Source organism: Erinaceus europaeus, chromosome 22 (assembly GCF_950295315.1).
Source record: "Erinaceus europaeus chromosome 22, mEriEur2.1, whole genome shotgun sequence".
Lineage (NCBI taxonomy): Eukaryota > Metazoa > Chordata > Mammalia > Eulipotyphla > Erinaceidae > Erinaceus > Erinaceus europaeus.
Window position 1 is genome coordinate 9,699,015 of NC_080183.1, and position 17,977 is coordinate 9,716,991.

The 17,977-nt window shown below is 53.0% G+C and overlaps 2 long non-coding RNA genes across 2 annotated transcripts; both read right to left on the minus strand.

Moving 5' to 3' along the window:
- Window positions 1-3,894: 3,894 nt before the first annotated feature.
- On the minus strand, window positions 3,895-10,699 carry LOC132535398 (uncharacterized). Its single transcript, XR_009547175.1, has 3 exons — window positions 10,599-10,699; window positions 7,206-7,431; window positions 3,895-4,007 (listed from the first exon to the last, which is right to left on the minus strand). It is a non-coding gene; the product is annotated as an uncharacterized LOC132535398 (long non-coding RNA).
- A 61-nt stretch (window positions 10,700-10,760) lies between these two features.
- LOC132535399 (uncharacterized) lies at window positions 10,761-17,495 on the minus strand. The gene is made up of 3 exons (XR_009547176.1): window positions 17,394-17,495; window positions 13,996-14,225; window positions 10,761-10,824 (listed from the first exon to the last, which is right to left on the minus strand). It is a non-coding gene; the product is annotated as an uncharacterized LOC132535399 (long non-coding RNA).
- Window positions 17,496-17,977: the final 482 nt, after the last annotated feature.

Here is a 17,977-nt window from a genome sequence, read left to right on the forward strand (position 1 = left end):
CCGGGATCCAGGGAGTCCAGCCCAGAGCTGCCTGCATGTCTGCCTGCCTTCCTGGATGTCTGTATGCTGCCTTTGTCCAGGTAGGTTTCTCAGGTCCCCACCACTTCTGTCCTCTCCTGTCCTCTCCTGTCCTTTCCTCTCCTCCCCTCTCCTCTCCTCTCCTCAGCACCTTGCTTCTCTCCTCTTGTCTGTCCTCTCTTCAGGATGCCCTGCTCACCAGCTCCAGCACTTGTGATGGTTCTCCAGTGACAGCTGCTTGCAACCCCTTCCACAGTCTCCCTTCCCCTGAAATGACCCTGCTCACAGGGTCACAGGCTCACCCCACCCTCACCTACACCCCCCAAGAAATTCCTTGGTTCAGCCCCTCTGCCTATTCCGCCGAACTGGCCCCTTTGCAACCTACCTGTGCAGTGTTGATTGTCTTCATCATTCAAGGAGAGATCTCCTTTTGTACTTAGATTGGTTGACTGGTGGATGGATGGATGGATGGATGGATGGATGGATGGATGGATGGATGATGGATGGATGGATGGATGGATGGATGGATGGACAGGTCAGTGGATTGGTTTTGTAGAGGCAGAGCACCATCTAGGGGTAGTTGAGACCACTGGCGTCAGAGATCTAGTCTGCTGTCAAATGTAAAACATTAATTCATCAATAACAAAATTGAATAAGTACATAAATAATTAAATAAATAAATATAAAAACTGGGTTAAAACATACATGGTGTCTTTGCCTTTCTGCCTATGGTATGCTGTGAATATCTTAACAAGGAAAGCATTGTCCTGAGTAGCCCCTTGAAATAGTGGAATTTTTCATTTTCCTTTCTTTTTCTTTTTCTTTTTTTTATTTTCTATTTTCTTAACTATTTATTGGAATAAATAGTCAGGAGTGGAGAGGGAAGGGAGGGATAGAGAGTTTGAGACACAGAGAGACACCTGGAGCACTTCTGCACCACTTGTAAAGATTTCCCCCGGCAGGTGGGGACCAGGGTCTTGAACCCCAGTCCTCCTGCACTGTCACCGGAGTGCTTAACTGGGTGTGGCACCTCCTGGTACCCTTGATGGGACACTTTTTCTAGCAATGAAAAGAAATCCTCGTGGCAAGCTAATAAATAAATGAAGAAATAAATAAAAGTGCATTCACATGAACTCAGTGGAAAGACACAGGGACATATATATGTCTGTTACCGGTATTACTAATTCATTTATTGATTGATTGCCTCAAGGGCTGATTGCCACAGCTCAGGGCCTGCGCCACGAATAATCCACAGCTCCTGCACTCCATATGTTCCCCTTTCGCTGCCCTTGTTGCCTGGTCACTGTGGTGGTTATTGTTGTTGTTGTTGTTACTGACCTTGCATCGGACAGAGAGAAAAGGAGAGAGGAGGGGAAATACAGAGTGGGGGAGAAAGATAGAGCCCCTAAAGACCTGCTTCACCCCCTGTAAAGCGACTCCGCTAAAGGTGGCAGTCTGGGGGCCAGACCCCAGATCCTTCCACCTGTCCCCGCTTTTCGCAAGCGCCACAAGCCCTTAACCCTCTGACATACCGCCAAACATCCCTGGATTGACTTTTTAAAGCAATATGACCTGCCGAGTTTTGAATCCTCATTATCCTGAGGATCAGTCCTGGAGACAGTGTCATGACAGGACACGGGGAGATCTCGGGTATCAGAGAGCACCTGGAACAGCAGCTGGGAACTCTAGTGTCAGGGCAGGAGCAACTTCACATCCACCCTCCATGGAGTCCACCTGCCTGCATTTTGGTCCTTTTCTCTCCGAAAAAGATTTTCCCCTTTTTTCACTGACAAACAGGCAGCAGACAGGTTACCCAGGCAAGGAAGAGGAAAAAAAATAAATAAAAAGCCTTTTTTTTTTTTTTTTACCCTAGTGAATGACCATCTTCTGGAAAGTACATGTTTTGAACCTGAAAACTCTCTCTGTCTGTCTCCTAGTCCACAGAAAGAGCCACTAGCCCAGCCAGATCTTGTGCTCAGACTGGGGTGTTTCTGCCAGTCATATGCCTGCCCATCCCACTAGGGATTGGGCGGCCTGACACCCAAATGTTACATTGTAGATGGATTGTTTGCAGTCCTTGCTCCCCAGGACATTGGGCAGTCTCAACTCCCCTACAGCAAGAAAAAAAAAAGACTCTTGACAACCTTAGAGCAAATGGAGTGGCGGGGAGGGGAGAGTGTGGCATGTGTGGGCTGCTCATGCCCACGTATGTGTGGGGGGCCGTGGCAGAGGCTGTAAGGGGGCAAGGGGGCAGAGGGAGACTGTTTGAGAGGCAGGCTACAGGCAGGGGAGCCCCTGAGTGTTTGCAGGGCTGTGTGTGGGTGTGGTGGCAGGGGGTTAGGGCAGGTCCCCCTGCTGGATGGTGACATGGGGGCTGGGCTGGCCCAGGGCCCCCAGGGCAGAAGGGCAGCAGCAGGGTGGCAGGAAAGTAGCACAGGGAGGCACAGAGTAGATGTTAGTTGGGGAGCTGGGGGACAGGGGGCAAGGCGAAAGAGGGCATCCTTGAGGAGGTGTCTGGACTAGAGAGTGGGGGGACCTGGAGGCATGGAAGGTCCCAGGAATCAGGAACTGACAGGACCAGATACCTGCACCCACCCACTGGATAGAAGCTGCAGTAGCCAGAGCAGCAGCCCTGGCTTGCCTAGGCCAAGGGCCCTGAGTGAGTCCCTTTGTGGATGAGGAAGAGGAGGAACAGGTGGAAGAGCACAAGGAGGAGGAGGAGGAGGAGGAGGAGGAGGAGGAGGAGGAGGAGATGAGGGCAGTTGTCAGTCGGCAATGGGATTAACAGAGGCCTACACAATGGAGGCATGTGTCCATGCAGGCACCCACCAAATCTCACGGGCAGTACAGGGCACCCAGGGACCTGGTGTGGGTATCTCTGGGGCAGGGACGGTCATTCAATCAGCAAGACTGTGTGTCAGTGCACATGGTGGGACAGGGGCCTGGCGGTCCTTGGCCCCCTGCCCTGAGCTGTCAGATGCCAGCCCCGTGCCCAGACACACCCCACTCTGCCCATAGCCCCTTGGCCCGGCCCACCTGCACCAGCTTTGGCCTGGGGCTCTGGCTCCCGTGGCTGGCCACCACCCCTCAGGTCAAGTTCAGGTTGGGGGTCATGGCTGCTGGTCAACTGGATGGGCGGTGTCCCCGTCGCCTAGCAACCGCAGGAACCCTCTGTGATGTCCTAGCCCCCGGCATTGTGTGCTGGCCACACTGGCACTGGGCAGCCCCACTGCCCTGCCACTAGGTCAGCCAGCAGCGCCCAGATGCCAGGGCCTGGCACAGAGGGACGGAAGGATGGGAAGACAGTGCTGACCGACTTGGGACCTCAGGACTGGCAGCCAAGAGAAGAAAGGAGGAGGTGCGCCCGGGATCCAGGGAGTCCAGCCCAGAGCTGCCTGCATGTCTGCCTGCCTTCCTGGATGTCTGTATGCTGCCTTTGTCCAGGTAGGTTTCTCAGGTCCCCACCACTTCTGTCCTCTCCTGTCCTCTCCTGTCCTTTCCTCTCCTCCCCTCTCCTCTCCTCTCCTCAGCACCTTGCTTCTCTCCTCTTGTCTGTCCTCTCTTCAGGATGCCCTGCTCACCAGCTCCAGCACTTGTGATGGTTCTCCAGTGACAGCTGCTTGCAACCCCTTCCACAGTCTCCCTTCCCCTGAAATGACCCTGCTCACAGGGTCACAGGCTCACCCCACCCTCACCTACACCCCCCAAGAAATTCCTTGGTTCAGCCCCTCTGCCTATTCCGCCGAACTGGCCCCTTTGCAACCTACCTGTGCAGTGTTGATTGTCTTCATCATTCAAGGAGAGATCTCCTTTTGTACTTAGATTGGTTGACTGGTGGATGGATGGATGGATGGATGGATGGATGGATGGATGGATGATGGATGGATGGATGGATGGATGGATGGATGGACAGGTCAGTGGATTGGTTTTGTAGAGGCAGAGCACCATCTAGGGGTAGTTGAGACCACTGGCGTCAGAGATCTAGTCTGCTGTCAAATGTAAAACATTAATTCATCAATAACAAAATTGAATAAGTACATAAATAATTAAATAAATAAATATAAAAACTGGGTTAAAACATACATGGTGTCTTTGCCTTTCTGCCTATGGTATGCTGTGAATATCTTAACAAGGAAAGCATTGTCCTGAGTAGCCCCTTGAAATAGTGGAATTTTTCATTTTCCTTTCTTTTTCTTTTTCTTTTTTTTATTTTCTATTTTCTTAACTATTTATTGGAATAAATAGTCAGGAGTGGAGAGGGAAGGGAGGGATAGAGAGTTTGAGACACAGAGAGACACCTGCAGCACTTCTGCACCACTTGTAAAGATTTCCCCCGGCAGGTGGGGACCAGGGTCTTGAACCCCAGTCCTCCTGCACTGTCACCGGAGTGCTTAACTGGGTGTGGCACCTCCTGGTACCCTTGATGGGACACTTTTTCTAGCAATGAAAAGAAATCCTCGTGGCAAGGTAATAAATAAATGAAGAAATAAATAAAAGTGCATTCACATGAACTCAGTGGAAAGACACAGGGACATATATATGTCTGTTACCGGTATTACTAATTCATTTATTGATTGATTGCCTCAAGGGCTGATTGCCACAGCTCAGGGCCTGCGCCACGAATAATCCACAGCTCCTGCACTCCATATGTTCCCCTTTCGCTGCCCTTGTTGCCTGGTCACTGTGGTGGTTATTGTTGTTGTTGTTGTTACTGACCTTGCATCGGACAGAGAGAAAAGGAGAGAGGAGGGGAAATACAGAGTGGGGGAGAAAGATAGAGCCCCTAAAGACCTGCTTCACCCCCTGTAAAGCGACTCCGCTAAAGGTGGCAGTCTGGGGGCCAGACCCCAGATCCTTCCACCTGTCCCCGCTTTTCGCAAGCGCCACAAGCCCTTAACCCTCTGACATACCGCCAAACATCCCTGGATTGACTTTTTAAAGCAATATGACCTGCCGAGTTTTGAATCCTCATTATCCTGAGGATCAGTCCTGGAGACAGTGTCATGACAGGACACGGGGAGATCTCGGGTATCAGAGAGCACCTGGAACAGCAGCTGGGAACTCTAGTGTCAGGGCAGGAGCAACTTCACATCCACCCTCCATGGAGTCCACCTGCCTGCATTTTGGTCCTTTTCTCTCCGAAAAAGATTTTCCCCTTTTTTCACTGACAAACAGGCAGCAGACAGGTTACCCAGGCAAGGAAGAGGAAAAAAAATAAATAAAAAGCCTTTTTTTTTTTTTTTTACCCTAGTGAATGACCATCTTCTGGAAAGTACATGTTTTGAACCTGAAAACTCTCTCTGTCTGTCTCCTAGTCCACAGAAAGAGCCACTAGCCCAGCCAGATCTTGTGCTCAGACTGGGGTGTTTCTGCCAGTCATATGCCTGCCCATCCCACTAGGGATTGGGCGGCCTGACACCCAAATGTTACATTGTAGATGGATTGTTTGCAGTCCTTGCTCCCCAGGACATTGGGCAGTCTCAACTCCCCTACAGCAAGAAAAAAAAAAGACTCTTGACAACCTTAGAGCAAATGGAGTGGCGGGGAGGGGAGAGTGTGGCATGTGTGGGCTGCTCATGCCCACGTATGTGTGGGGGGCCGTGGCAGAGGCTGTAAGGGGGCAAGGGGGCAGAGGGAGACTGTTTGAGAGGCAGGCTACAGGCAGGGGAGCCCCTGAGTGTTTGCAGGGCTGTGTGTGGGTGTGGTGGCAGGGGGTTAGGGCAGGTCCCCCTGCTGGATGGTGACATGGGGGCTGGGCTGGCCCAGGGCCCCCAGGGCAGAAGGGCAGCAGCAGGGTGGCAGGAAAGTAGCACAGGGAGGCACAGAGTAGATGTTAGTTGGGGAGCTGGGGGACAGGGGGCAAGGCGAAAGAGGGCATCCTTGAGGAGGTGTCTGGACTAGAGAGTGGGGGGACCTGGAGGCATGGAAGGTCCCAGGAATCAGGAACTGACAGGACCAGATACCTGCACCCACCCACTGGATAGAAGCTGCAGTAGCCAGAGCAGCAGCCCTGGCTTGCCTAGGCCAAGGGCCCTGAGTGAGTCCCTTTGTGGATGAGGAAGAGGAGGAACAGGTGGAAGAGCACAAGGAGGAGGAGGAGGAGGAGGACGAGGAGGAGGAGGAGGAGAAGGAGGAGGAGGAGGAGGAGGAGGAGGAGGAGGAGGAGGAGGAGATGAGGGCAGTTGTCAGTCGGCAATGGGATTAACAGAGGCCTACACAATGGAGGCATGTGTCCATGCAGGCACCCACCAAATCTCACGGGCAGTACAGGGCACCCAGGGACCTGGTGTGGGTATCTCTGGGGCAGGGACGGTCATTCAATCAGCAAGACTGTGTGTCAGTGCACATGGTGGGACAGGGGCCTGGCGGTCCTTGGCCCCCAGCCCTGGGCTGTCAGATGCCAGCCCCGTGCCCAGACACACCCCACTCTGCCCATAGCCCCTTGGCCCGGCCCACCTGCACCAGCTTTGGCCTGGGGCTCTGGCTCCCGTGGCTGGCCACCACCACTCAGGTCAAGTTCAGGGTGGGGGTCATGGCTGCTGGTCAACTGGATGTGCGGTGTCCCCGTCGCCTAGCAACCGCAGGAACCCTCTGTGATGTCCTAGCCCCCGGCATTGTGTGCTGGCCACACTGGCACTGGGCAGCCCCACTGCCCTGCCACTAGGTCAGCCAGCAGCGCCCAGATGCCAGGGCCTGGCACAGAGGGACGGAAGGATGGGAAGACAGTGCTGACCGACTTGGGACCTCAGGACTGGCAGCCAAGAGAAGAAAGGAGGAGGTGCGCCCGGGATCCAGGGAGTCCAGCCCAGAGCTGCCTGCATGTCTGCCTGCCTTCCTGGATGTCTGTATGCTGCCTTTGTCCAGGTAGGTTTCTCAGGTCCCCACCACTTCTGTCCTCTCCTGTCCTCTCCTGTCCTTTCCTCTCCTCCCCTCTCCTCTCCTCACCTCAGCACCTTGCTTCTCTCCTCTTGTCTGTCCTCTCTTCAGGATGCCCTGCTCACCAGCTCCAGCACTTGTGATGGTTCTCCAGTGACAGCTGCTTGCAACCCCTTCCACAGTCTCCCTTCCCCTGAAATGACCCTGCTCACAGGGTCACAGGCTCACCCCACCCTCACCTACACCCCCCAAGAAATTCCTTGGTTCAGCCCCTCTGCCTATTCCGCCGAACTGGCCCCTTTGCAACCTACCTGTGCAGTGTTGATTGTCTTCATCATTCAAGGAGAGATCTCCTTTTGTACTTAGATTGGTTGACTGGTGGATGGATGGATGGATGGATGGATGGATGGATGGATGGATGGATGGATGATGGATGGATGGATGGATGGATGGATGGACAGGTCAGTGGATTGGTTTTGTAGAGGCAGAGCACCATCTAGGGGTAGTTGAGACCACTGGCGTCAGAGATCTAGTCTGCTGTCAAATGTAAAACATTAATTCATCAATAACAAAATTGAATAAGTACATAAATAAATAAATAAATATAAAAACTGGGTTAAAACATACATGGTGTCTTTGCCTTTCTGCCTATGGTATGCTGTGAATATCTTAACAAGGAAAGCATTGTCCTGAGTAGCCCCTTGAAATAGTGGAATTTTTCATTTTCCTTTCTTTTTCTTTTTCTTTTTTTTGTTTTCTATTTTCTTAACTATTTATTGGAATAAATAGTCAGGAGTGGAGAGGGAAGGGAGGGATAGAGAGTTTGAGACACAGAGAGACACCTGGAGCACTTCTGCACCACTTGTAAAGATTTCCCCCGGCAGGTGGGGACCAGGGTCTTGAACCCCAGTCCTCCTGCACTGTCACCGGAGTGCTTAACTGGGTGTGGCACCTCCTGGTACCCTTGATGGGACACTTTTTCTAGCAATGAAAAGAAATCCTCGTGGCAAGGTAATAAATAAATGAAGAAATAAATAAAAGTGCATTCACATGAACTCAGTGGAAAGACACAGGGACATATATATGTCTGTTACCGGTATTACTAATTCATTTATTGATTGATTGCCTCAAGGGCTGATTGCCACAGCTCAGGGCCTGCGCCACGAATAATCCACAGCTCCTGCACTCCATATGTTCCCCTTTCGCTGCCCTTGTTGCCTGGTCACTGTGGTGGTTATTGTTGTTGTTGTTGTTACTGACCTTGCATCGGACAGAGAGAAAAGGAGAGAGGAGGGGAAATACAGAGTGGGGGAGAAAGATAGAGCCCCTAAAGACCTGCTTCACCCCCTGTAAAGCGACTCCGCTAAAGGTGGCAGTCTGGGGGCCAGACCCCAGATCCTTCCACCTGTCCCCGCTTTTCGCAAGCGCCACAAGCCCTTAACCCTCTGACATACCGCCAAACATCCCTGGATTGACTTTTTAAAGCAATATGACCTGCCGAGTTTTGAATCCTCATTATCCTGAGGATCAGTCCTGGAGACAGTGTCATGACAGGACACGGGGAGATCTCGGGTATCAGAGAGCACCTGGAACAGCAGCTGGGAACTCTAGTGTCAGGGCAGGAGCAACTTCACATCCACCCTCCATGGAGTCCACCTGCCTGCATTTTGGTCCTTTTCTCTCCGAAAAAGATTTTCCCCTTTTTTCACTGACAAACAGGCAGCAGACAGGTTACCCAGGCAAGGAAGAGGAAAAAAAATAAATAAAAAGCCTTTTTTTTTTTTTTTACCCTAGTGAATGACCATCTTCTGGAAAGTACAGGTTTTGAACCTGAAAACTCTCTCTGTCTGTCTCCTAGTCCACAGAAAGAGCCACTAGCCCAGCCAGATCTTGTGCTCAGACTGGGGTGTTTCTGCCAGTCATATGCCTGCCCATCCCACTAGGGATTGGGTGGCCTGACACCCAAATGTTACATTGTAGATGGATTGTTTGCAGTCCTTGCTCCCCAGGACATTGGGCAGTCTCAACTCCCCTACAGCAAGAAAAAAAAAAGACTCTTGACAACCTTAGAGCAAATGGAGTGGCGGGGAGGGGAGAGTGTGGCATGTGTGGGCTGCTCATGCCCACGTATGTGTGGGGGGCCGTGGCAGAGGCTGTCAGGGTGCAAGGGGGCAGAGGGAGACTGTTTGAGAGGCAGGCTACAGGCAGGGGAGCCCCTGAGTGTTTGCAGGGCTGTGTGTGGGTGTGGTGGCAGGGGGTTAGGGCAGGTCCCCCTGCTGGATGGTGACATGGGGGCTGGGCTGGCCCAGGGCCCCCAGGGCAGAAGGGCAGCAGCAGGGTGGCAGGAAAGTAGCACAGGGAGGCACAGAGTAGATGTTAGTTGGGGAGCTGGGGGACAGGGGGCAAGGCGAAAGAGGGCATCCTTGAGGAGGTGTCTGGACTAGAGAGTGGGGGGACCTGGAGGCATGGAAGGTCCCAGGAATCAGGAACTGACAGGACCAGATACCTGCACCCACCCACTGGATAGAAGCTGCAGTAGCCAGAGCAGCAGCCCTGGCTTGCCTAGGCCAAGGGCCCTGAGTGAGTCCCTTTGTGGATGAGGAAGAGGAGGAACAGGTGGAAGAGCACAAGGAGGAGGAGGAGGAGGAGGAGGAGGAGGAGGAGGAGGAGGAGGAGGAGATGAGGGCAGTTGTCAGTCGGCAATGGGATTAACAGAGGCCTACACAATGGAGGCATGTGTCCATGCAGGCACCCACCAAATCTCACGGGCAGTACAGGGCACCCAGGGACCTGGTGTGGGTATCTCTGGGGCAGGGACGGTCATTCAATCAGCAAGACTGTGTGTCAGTGCACATGGTGGGACAGGGGCCTGGCGGTCCTTGGCCCCCAGCCCTGGGCTGTCAGATGCCAGCCCCGTGCCCAGACACACCCCACTCTGCCCATAGCCCCTTGGCCCGGCCCACCTGCACCAGCTTTGGCCTGGGGCTCTGGCTCCCGTGGCTGGCCACCACCACTCAGGTCAAGTTCAGGGTGGGGGTCATGGCTGCTGGTCAACTGGATGTGCGGTGTCCCCGTCGCCTAGCAACCGCAGGAACCCTCTGTGATGTCCTAGCCCCCGGCATTGTGTGCTGGCCACACTGGCACTGGGCAGCCCCACTGCCCTGCCACTAGGTCAGCCAGCAGCGCCCAGATGCCAGGGCCTGGCACAGAGGGACGGAAGGATGGGAAGACAGTGCTTACCGACTTGGGACCTCAGGACTGGCAGCCAAGAGAAGAAAGGAGGAGGTGCGCCCGGGATCCAGGGAGTCCAGCCCAGAGCTGCCTGCATGTCTGCCTGCCTTCCTGGATGTCTGTATGCTGCCTTTGTCCAGGTAGGTTTCTCAGGTCCCCACCACTTCTGTCCTCTCCTGTCCTCTCCTGTCCTCTCCTGTCCTTTCCTCTCCTCCCCTCTCCTCTCCTCTCCTCAGCACCTTGCTTCTCTCCTCTTGTCTGTCCTCTCTTCAGGATGCCCTGCTCACCAGCTCCAGCACTTGTGATGGTTCTCCAGTGACAGCTGCTTGCAACCCCTTCCACAGTCTCCCTTCCCCTGAAATGACCCTGCTCACAGGGTCACAGGCTCACCCCACCCTCACCTACACCCCCCAAGAAATTCCTTGGTTCAGCCCCTCTGCCTATTCCGCCGAACTGGCCCCTTTGCAACCTACCTGTGCAGTGTTGATTGTCTTCATCATTCAAGGAGAGATCTCCTTTTGTACTTAGATTGGTTGACTGGTGGATGGATGGATGGATGGATGGATGGATGGATGGATGGATGGATGATGGATGGATGGATGGATGGATGGATGGATGGACAGGTCAGTATATTGGTTTTGTAGAGGCAGAGCACCATCTAGGGGTAGTTGAGACCACTGGCGTCAGAGATCTAGTCTGCTGTCAAATGTAAAACATTAATTCATCAATAACAAAATTGAATAAGTACATAAATAAATAAATAAATATAAAAACTGGGTTAAAACATACATGGTGTCTTTGCCTTTCTGCCTATGGTATGCTGTGAATATCTTAACAAGGAAAGCATTGTCCTGAGTAGCCCCTTGAAATAGTGGAATTTTTCATTTTCCTTTCTTTTTCTTTTTCTTTTTTTTGTTTTCTATTTTCTTAACTATTTATTGGAATAAATAGTCAGGAGTGGAGAGGGAAGGGAGGGATAGAGAGTTTGAGACACAGAGAGACACCTGGAGCACTTCTGCACCACTTGTAAAGATTTCCCCCGGCAGGTGGGGACCAGGGTCTTGAACCCCAGTCCTCCTGCACTGTCACCGGAGTGCTTAACTGGGTGTGGCACCTCCTGGTACCCTTGATGGGACACTTTTTCTAGCAATGAAAAGAAATCCTCGTGGCAAGGTAATAAATAAATGAAGAAATAAATAAAAGTGCATTCACATGAACTCAGTGGAAAGACACAGGGACATATATATGTCTGTTACCGGTATTACTAATTCATTTATTGATTGATTGCCTCAAGGGCTGATTGCCACAGCTCAGGGCCTGCGCCAGGAATAATCCACAGCTCCTGCACTCCATATGTTCCCCTTTCGCTGCCCTTGTTGCCTGGTCACTGTGGTGGTTATTGTTGTTGTTGTTGTTACTGACCTTGCATCGGACAGAGAGAAAAGGAGAGAGGAGGGGAAATACAGAGTGGGGGAGAAAGATAGAGCCCCTAAAGACCTGCTTCACCCCCTGTAAAGCGACTCCGCTAAAGGTGGCAGTCTGGGGGCCAGACCCCAGATCCTTCCACCTGTCCCCGCTTTTCGCAAGCGCCACAAGCCCTTAACCCTCTGACATACCGCCAAACATCCCTGGATTGACTTTTTAAAGCAATATGACCTGCCGAGTTTTGAATCCTCATTATCCTGAGGATCAGTCCTGGAGACAGTGTCATGACAGGACACGGGGAGATCTCGGGTATCAGAGAGCACCTGGAACAGCAGCTGGGAACTCTAGTGTCAGGGCAGGAGCAACTTCACATCCACCCTCCATGGAGTCCACCTGCCTGCATTTTGGTCCTTTTCTCTCCGAAAAAGATTTTCCCCTTTTTTCACTGACAAACAGGCAGCAGACAGGTTACCCAGGCAAGGAAGAGGAAAAAAAATAAATAAAAAGCCTTTTTTTTTTTTTTTTACCCTAGTGAATGACCATCTTCTGGAAAGTACATGTTTTGAACCTGAAAACTCTCTCTGTCTGTCTCCTAGTCCACAGAAAGAGCCACTAGCCCAGCCAGATCTTGTGCTCAGACTGGGGTGTTTCTGCCAGTCATATGCCTGCCCATCCCACTAGGGATTGGGCGGCCTGACACCCAAATGTTACATTGTAGATGGATTGTTTGCAGTCCTTGCTCCCCAGGACATTGGGCAGTCTCAACTCCCCTACAGCAAGAAAAAAAAAAGACTCTTGACAACCTTAGAGCAAATGGAGTGGCGGGGAGGGGAGAGTGTGGCATGTGTGGGCTGCTCATGCCCACGTATGTGTGGGGGGCCGTGGCAGAGGCTGTAAGGGGGCAAGGGGGCAGAGGGAGACTGTTTGAGAGGCAGGCTACAGGCAGGGGAGCCCCTGAGTGTTTGCAGGGCTGTGTGTGGGTGTGGTGGCAGGGGGTTAGGGCAGGTCCCCCTGCTGGATGGTGACATGGGGGCTGGGCTGGCCCAGGGCCCCCAGGGCAGAAGGGCAGCAGCAGGGTGGCAGGAAAGTAGCACAGGGAGGCACAGAGTAGATGTTAGTTGGGGAGCTGGGGGACAGGGGGCAAGGCGAAAGAGGGCATCCTTGAGGAGGTGTCTGGACTAGAGAGTGGGGGGACCTGGAGGCATGGAAGGTCCCAGGAATCAGGAACTGACAGGACCAGATACCTGCACCCACCCACTGGATAGAAGCTGCAGTAGCCAGAGCAGCAGCCCTGGCTTGCCTAGGCCAAGGGCCCTGAGTGAGTCCCTTTGTGGATGAGGAAGAGGAGGAACAGGTGGAAGAGCACAAGGAGGAGGAGGAGGAGGAGGAGGAGGAGGAGGAGGAGGAGGAGGAGGAGGAGATGAGGGCAGTTGTCAGTCGGCAATGGGATTAACAGAGGCCTACACAATGGAGGCATGTGTCCATGCAGGCACCCACCAAATCTCACGGGCAGTACAGGGCACCCAGGGACCTGGTGTGGGTATCTCTGGGGCAGGGACGGTCATTCAATCAGCAAGACTGTGTGTCAGTGCACATGGTGGGACAGGGGCCTGGCGGTCCTTGGCCCCCAGCCCTGGGCTGTCAGATGCCAGCCCCGTGCCCAGACACACCCCACTCTGCCCATAGCCCCTTGGCCCGGCCCACCTGCACCAGCTTTGGCCTGGGGCTCTGGCTCCCGTGGCTGGCCACCACCACTCAGGTCAAGTTCAGGGTGGGGGTCATGGCTGCTGGTCAACTGGATGGGCGGTGTCCCCGTCGCCTAGCAACCGCAGGAACCCTCTGTGATGTCCTAGCCCCCGGCATTGTGTGCTGGCCACACTGGCACTGGGCAGCCCCACTGCCCTGCCACTAGGTCAGCCAGCAGCGCCCAGATGCCAGGGCCTGGCACAGAGGGACGGAAGGATGGGAAGACAGTGCTGACCGACTTGGGACCTCAGGACTGGCAGCCAAGAGAAGAAAGGAGGAGGTGCGCCCGGGATCCAGGGAGTCCAGCCCAGAGCTGCCTGCATGTCTGCCTGCCTTCCTGGATGTCTGTATGCTGCCTTTGTCCAGGTAGGTTTCTCAGGTCCCCACCACTTCTGTCCTCTCCTGTCCTCTCCTGTCCTCTCCTGTCCTTTCCTCTCCTCCCCTCTCCTCTCCTCTCCTCAGCACCTTGCTTCTCTCCTCTTGTCTGTCCTCTCTTCAGGATGCCCTGCTCACCAGCTCCAGCACTTGTGATGGTTCTCCAGTGACAGCTGCTTGCAACCCCTTCCACAGTCTCCCTTCCCCTGAAATGACCCTGCTCACAGGGTCACAGGCTCACCCCACCCTCACCTACACCCCCCAAGAAATTCCTTGGTTCAGCCCCTCTGCCTATTCCGCCGAACTGGCCCCTTTGCAACCTACCTGTGCAGTGTTGATTGTCTTCATCATTCAAGGAGAGATCTCCTTTTGTACTTAGATTGGTTGACTGGTGGATGGATGGATGGATGGATGGATGGATGGATGGATGGATGGATGGATGATGGATGGATGGATGGATGGATGGATGGATGGACAGGTCAGTGGATTGGTTTTGTAGAGGCAGAGCACCATCTAGGGGTAGTTGAGACCACTGGCGTCAGAGATCTAGTCTGCTGTCAAATGTAAAACATTAATTCATCAATAACAAAATTGAATAAGTACATAAATAATTAAATAAATAAATATAAAAACTGGGTTAAAACATACATGGTGTCTTTGCCTTTCTGCCTATGGTATGCTGTGAATATCTTAACAAGGAAAGCATTGTCCTGAGTAGCCCCTTGAAATAGTGGAATTTTTCATTTTCCTTTCTTTTTCTTTTTCTTTTTTTTATTTTCTATTTTCTTAACTATTTATTGGAATAAATAGTCAGGAGTGGAGAGGGAAGGGAGGGATAGAGAGTTTGAGACACAGAGAGACACCTGGAGCACTTCTGCACCACTTGTAAAGATTTCCCCCGGCAGGTGGGGACCAGGGTCTTGAACCCCAGTCCTCCTGCACTGTCACCGGAGTGCTTAACTGGGTGTGGCACCTCCTGGTACCCTTGATGGGACACTTTTTCTAGTAATGAAAAGAAATCCTCGTGGCAAGCTAATAAATAAATGAAGAAATAAATAAAAGTGCATTCACATGAACTCAGTGGAAAGACACAGGGACATATATATGTCTGTTACCGGTATTACTAATTCATTTATTGATTGATTGCCTCAAGGGCTGATTGCCACAGCTCAGGGCCTGCGCCAGGAATAATCCACAGCTCCTGCACTCCATATGTTCCCCTTTCGCTGCCCTTGTTGCCTGGTCACTGTGGTGGTTATTGTTGTTGTTGTTGTTACTGACCTTGCATCGGACAGAGAGAAAAGGAGAGAGGAGGGGAAATACAGAGTGGGGGAGAAAGATAGAGCCCCTAAAGACCTGCTTCACCCCCTGTAAAGCGACTCCGCTAAAGGTGGCAGTCTGGGGGCCAGACCCCAGATCCTTCCACCTGTCCCCGCTTTTCGCAAGCGCCACAAGCCCTTAACCCTCTGACATACCGCCAAACATCCCTGGATTGACTTTTTAAAGCAATATGACCTGCCGAGTTTTGAATCCTCATTATCCTGAGGATCAGTCCTGGAGACAGTGTCATGACAGGACACGGGGAGATCTCGGGTATCAGAGAGCACCTGGAACAGCAGCTGGGAACTCTAGTGTCAGGGCAGGAGCAACTTCACATCCACCCTCCATGGAGTCCACCTGCCTGCATTTTGGTCCTTTTCTCTCCGAAAAAGATTTTCCCCTTTTTTCACTGACAAACAGGCAGCAGACAGGTTACCCAGGCAAGGAAGAGGAAAAAAAATAAATAAAAAGCCTTTTTTTTTTTTTTTTACCCTAGTGAATGACCATCTTCTGGAAAGTACAGGTTTTGAACCTGAAAACTCTCTCTGTCTGTCTCCTAGTCCACAGAAAGAGCCACTAGCCCAGCCAGATCTTGTGCTCAGACTGGGGTGTTTCTGCCAGTCATATGCCTGCCCATCCCACTAGGGATTGGGCGGCCTGACACCCAAATGTTACATTGTAGATGGATTGTTTGCAGTCCTTGCTCCCCAGGACATTGGGCAGTCTCAACTCCCCTACAGCAAGAAAAAAAAAAGACTCTTGACAACCTTAGAGCAAATGGAGTGGCGGGGAGGGGAGAGTGTGGCATGTGTGGGCTGCTCATGCCCACGTATGTGTGGGGGGCCGTGGCAGAGGCTGTAAGGGGGCAAGGGGGCAGAGGGAGACTGTTTGAGAGGCAGGCTACAGGCAGGGGAGCCCCTGAGTGTTTGCAGGGCTGTGTGTGGGTGTGGTGGCAGGGGGTTAGGGCAGGTCCCCCTGCTGGATGGTGACATGGGGGCTGGGCTGGCCCAGGGCCCCCAGGGCAGAAGGGCAGCAGCAGGGTGGCAGGAAAGTAGCACAGGGAGGCACAGAGTAGATGTTAGTTGGGGAGCTGGGGGACAGGGGGCAAGGCGAAAGAGGGCATCCTTGAGGAGGTGTCTGGACTAGAGAGTGGGGGGACCTGGAGGCATGGAAGGTCCCAGGAATCAGGAACTGACAGGACCAGATACCTGCACCCACCCACTGGATAGAAGCTGCAGTAGCCAGAGCAGCAGCCCTGGCTTGCCTAGGCCAAGGGCCCTGAGTGAGTCCCTTTGTGGATGAGGAAGAGGAGGAACAGGTGGAAGAGCACAAGGAGGAGGAGGAGGAGGAGGACGAGGAGGAGGAGGAGGAGGAGGAGGAGGAGGAGATGAGGGCAGTTGTCAGTCGGCAATGGGATTAACAGAGGCCTACACAATGGAGGCATGTGTCCATGCAGGCACCCACCAAATCTCACGGGCAGTACAGGGCACCCAGGGACCTGGTGTGGGTATCTCTGGGGCAGGGACGGTCATTCAATCAGCAAGACTGTGTGTCAGTGCACATGGTGGGACAGGGGCCTGGCGGTCCTTGGCCCCCAGCCCTGGGCTGTCAGATGCCAGCCCCGTGCCCAGACACACCCCACTCTGCCCATAGCCCCTTGGCCCGGCCCACCTGCACCAGCTTTGGCCTGGGGCTCTGGCTCCCGTGGCTGGCCACCACCACTCAGGTCAAGTTCAGGGTGGGGGTCATGGCTGCTGGTCAACTGGATGGGCGGTGTCCCCGTCGCCTAGCAACCGCAGGAACCCTCTGTGATGTCCTAGCCCCCGGCATTGTGTGCTGGCCACACTGGCACTGGGCAGCCCCACTGCCCTGCCACTAGGTCAGCCAGCAGCGCCCAGATGCCAGGGCCTGGCACAGAGGGACGGAAGGATGGGAAGACAGTGCTGACCGACTTGGGACCTCAGGACTGGCAGCCAAGAGAAGAAAGGAGGAGGTGCGCCCGGGATCCAGGGAGTCCAGCCCAGAGCTGCCTGCATGTCTGCCTGCCTTCCTGGATGTCTGTATGCTGCCTTTGTCCAGGTAGGTTTCTCAGGTCCCCACCACTTCTGTCCTCTCCTGTCCTCTCCTGTCCTTTCCTCTCCTCCCCTCTCCTCTCCTCTCCTCAGCACCTTGCTTCTCTCCTCTTGTCTGTCCTCTCTTCAGGATGCCCTGCTCACCAGCTCCAGCACTTGTGATGGTTCTCCAGTGACAGCTGCTTGCAACCCCTTCCACAGTCTCCCTTCCCCTGAAATGACCCTGCTCACAGGGTCACAGGCTCACCCCACCCTCACCTACACCCCCCAAGAAATTCCTTGGTTCAGCCCCTCTGCCTATTCCGCCGAACTGGCCCCTTTGCAACCTACCTGTGCAGTGTTGATTGTCTTCATCATTCAAGGAGAGATCTCCTTTTGTACTTAGATTGGTTGACTGGTGGATGGATGGATGGATGGATGGATGGATGGATGGATGGATGGATGATGGATGGATGGATGGATGGATGGATGGATGGATGGACAGGTCAGTGGATTGGTTTTGTAGAGGCAGAGCACCATCTAGGGGTAGTTGAGACCACTGGCGTCAGAGATCTAGTCTGCTGTCAAATGTAAAACATTAATTCATCAATAACAAAATTGAATAAGTACATAAATAATTAAATAAATAAATATAAAAACTGGGTTAAAACATACATGGTGTCTTTGCCTTTCTGCCTATGGTATGCTGTGAATATCTTAACAAGGAAAGCATTGTCCTGAGTAGCCCCTTGAAATAGTGGAATTTTTCATTTTCCTTTCTTTTTCTTTTTCTTTTTTTTATTTTCTATTTTCTTAACTATTTATTGGAATAAATAGTCAGGAGTGGAGAGGGAAGGGAGGGATAGAGAGTTTGAGACACAGAGAGACACCTGGAGCACTTCTGCACCACTTGTAAAGATTTCCCCCGGCAGGTG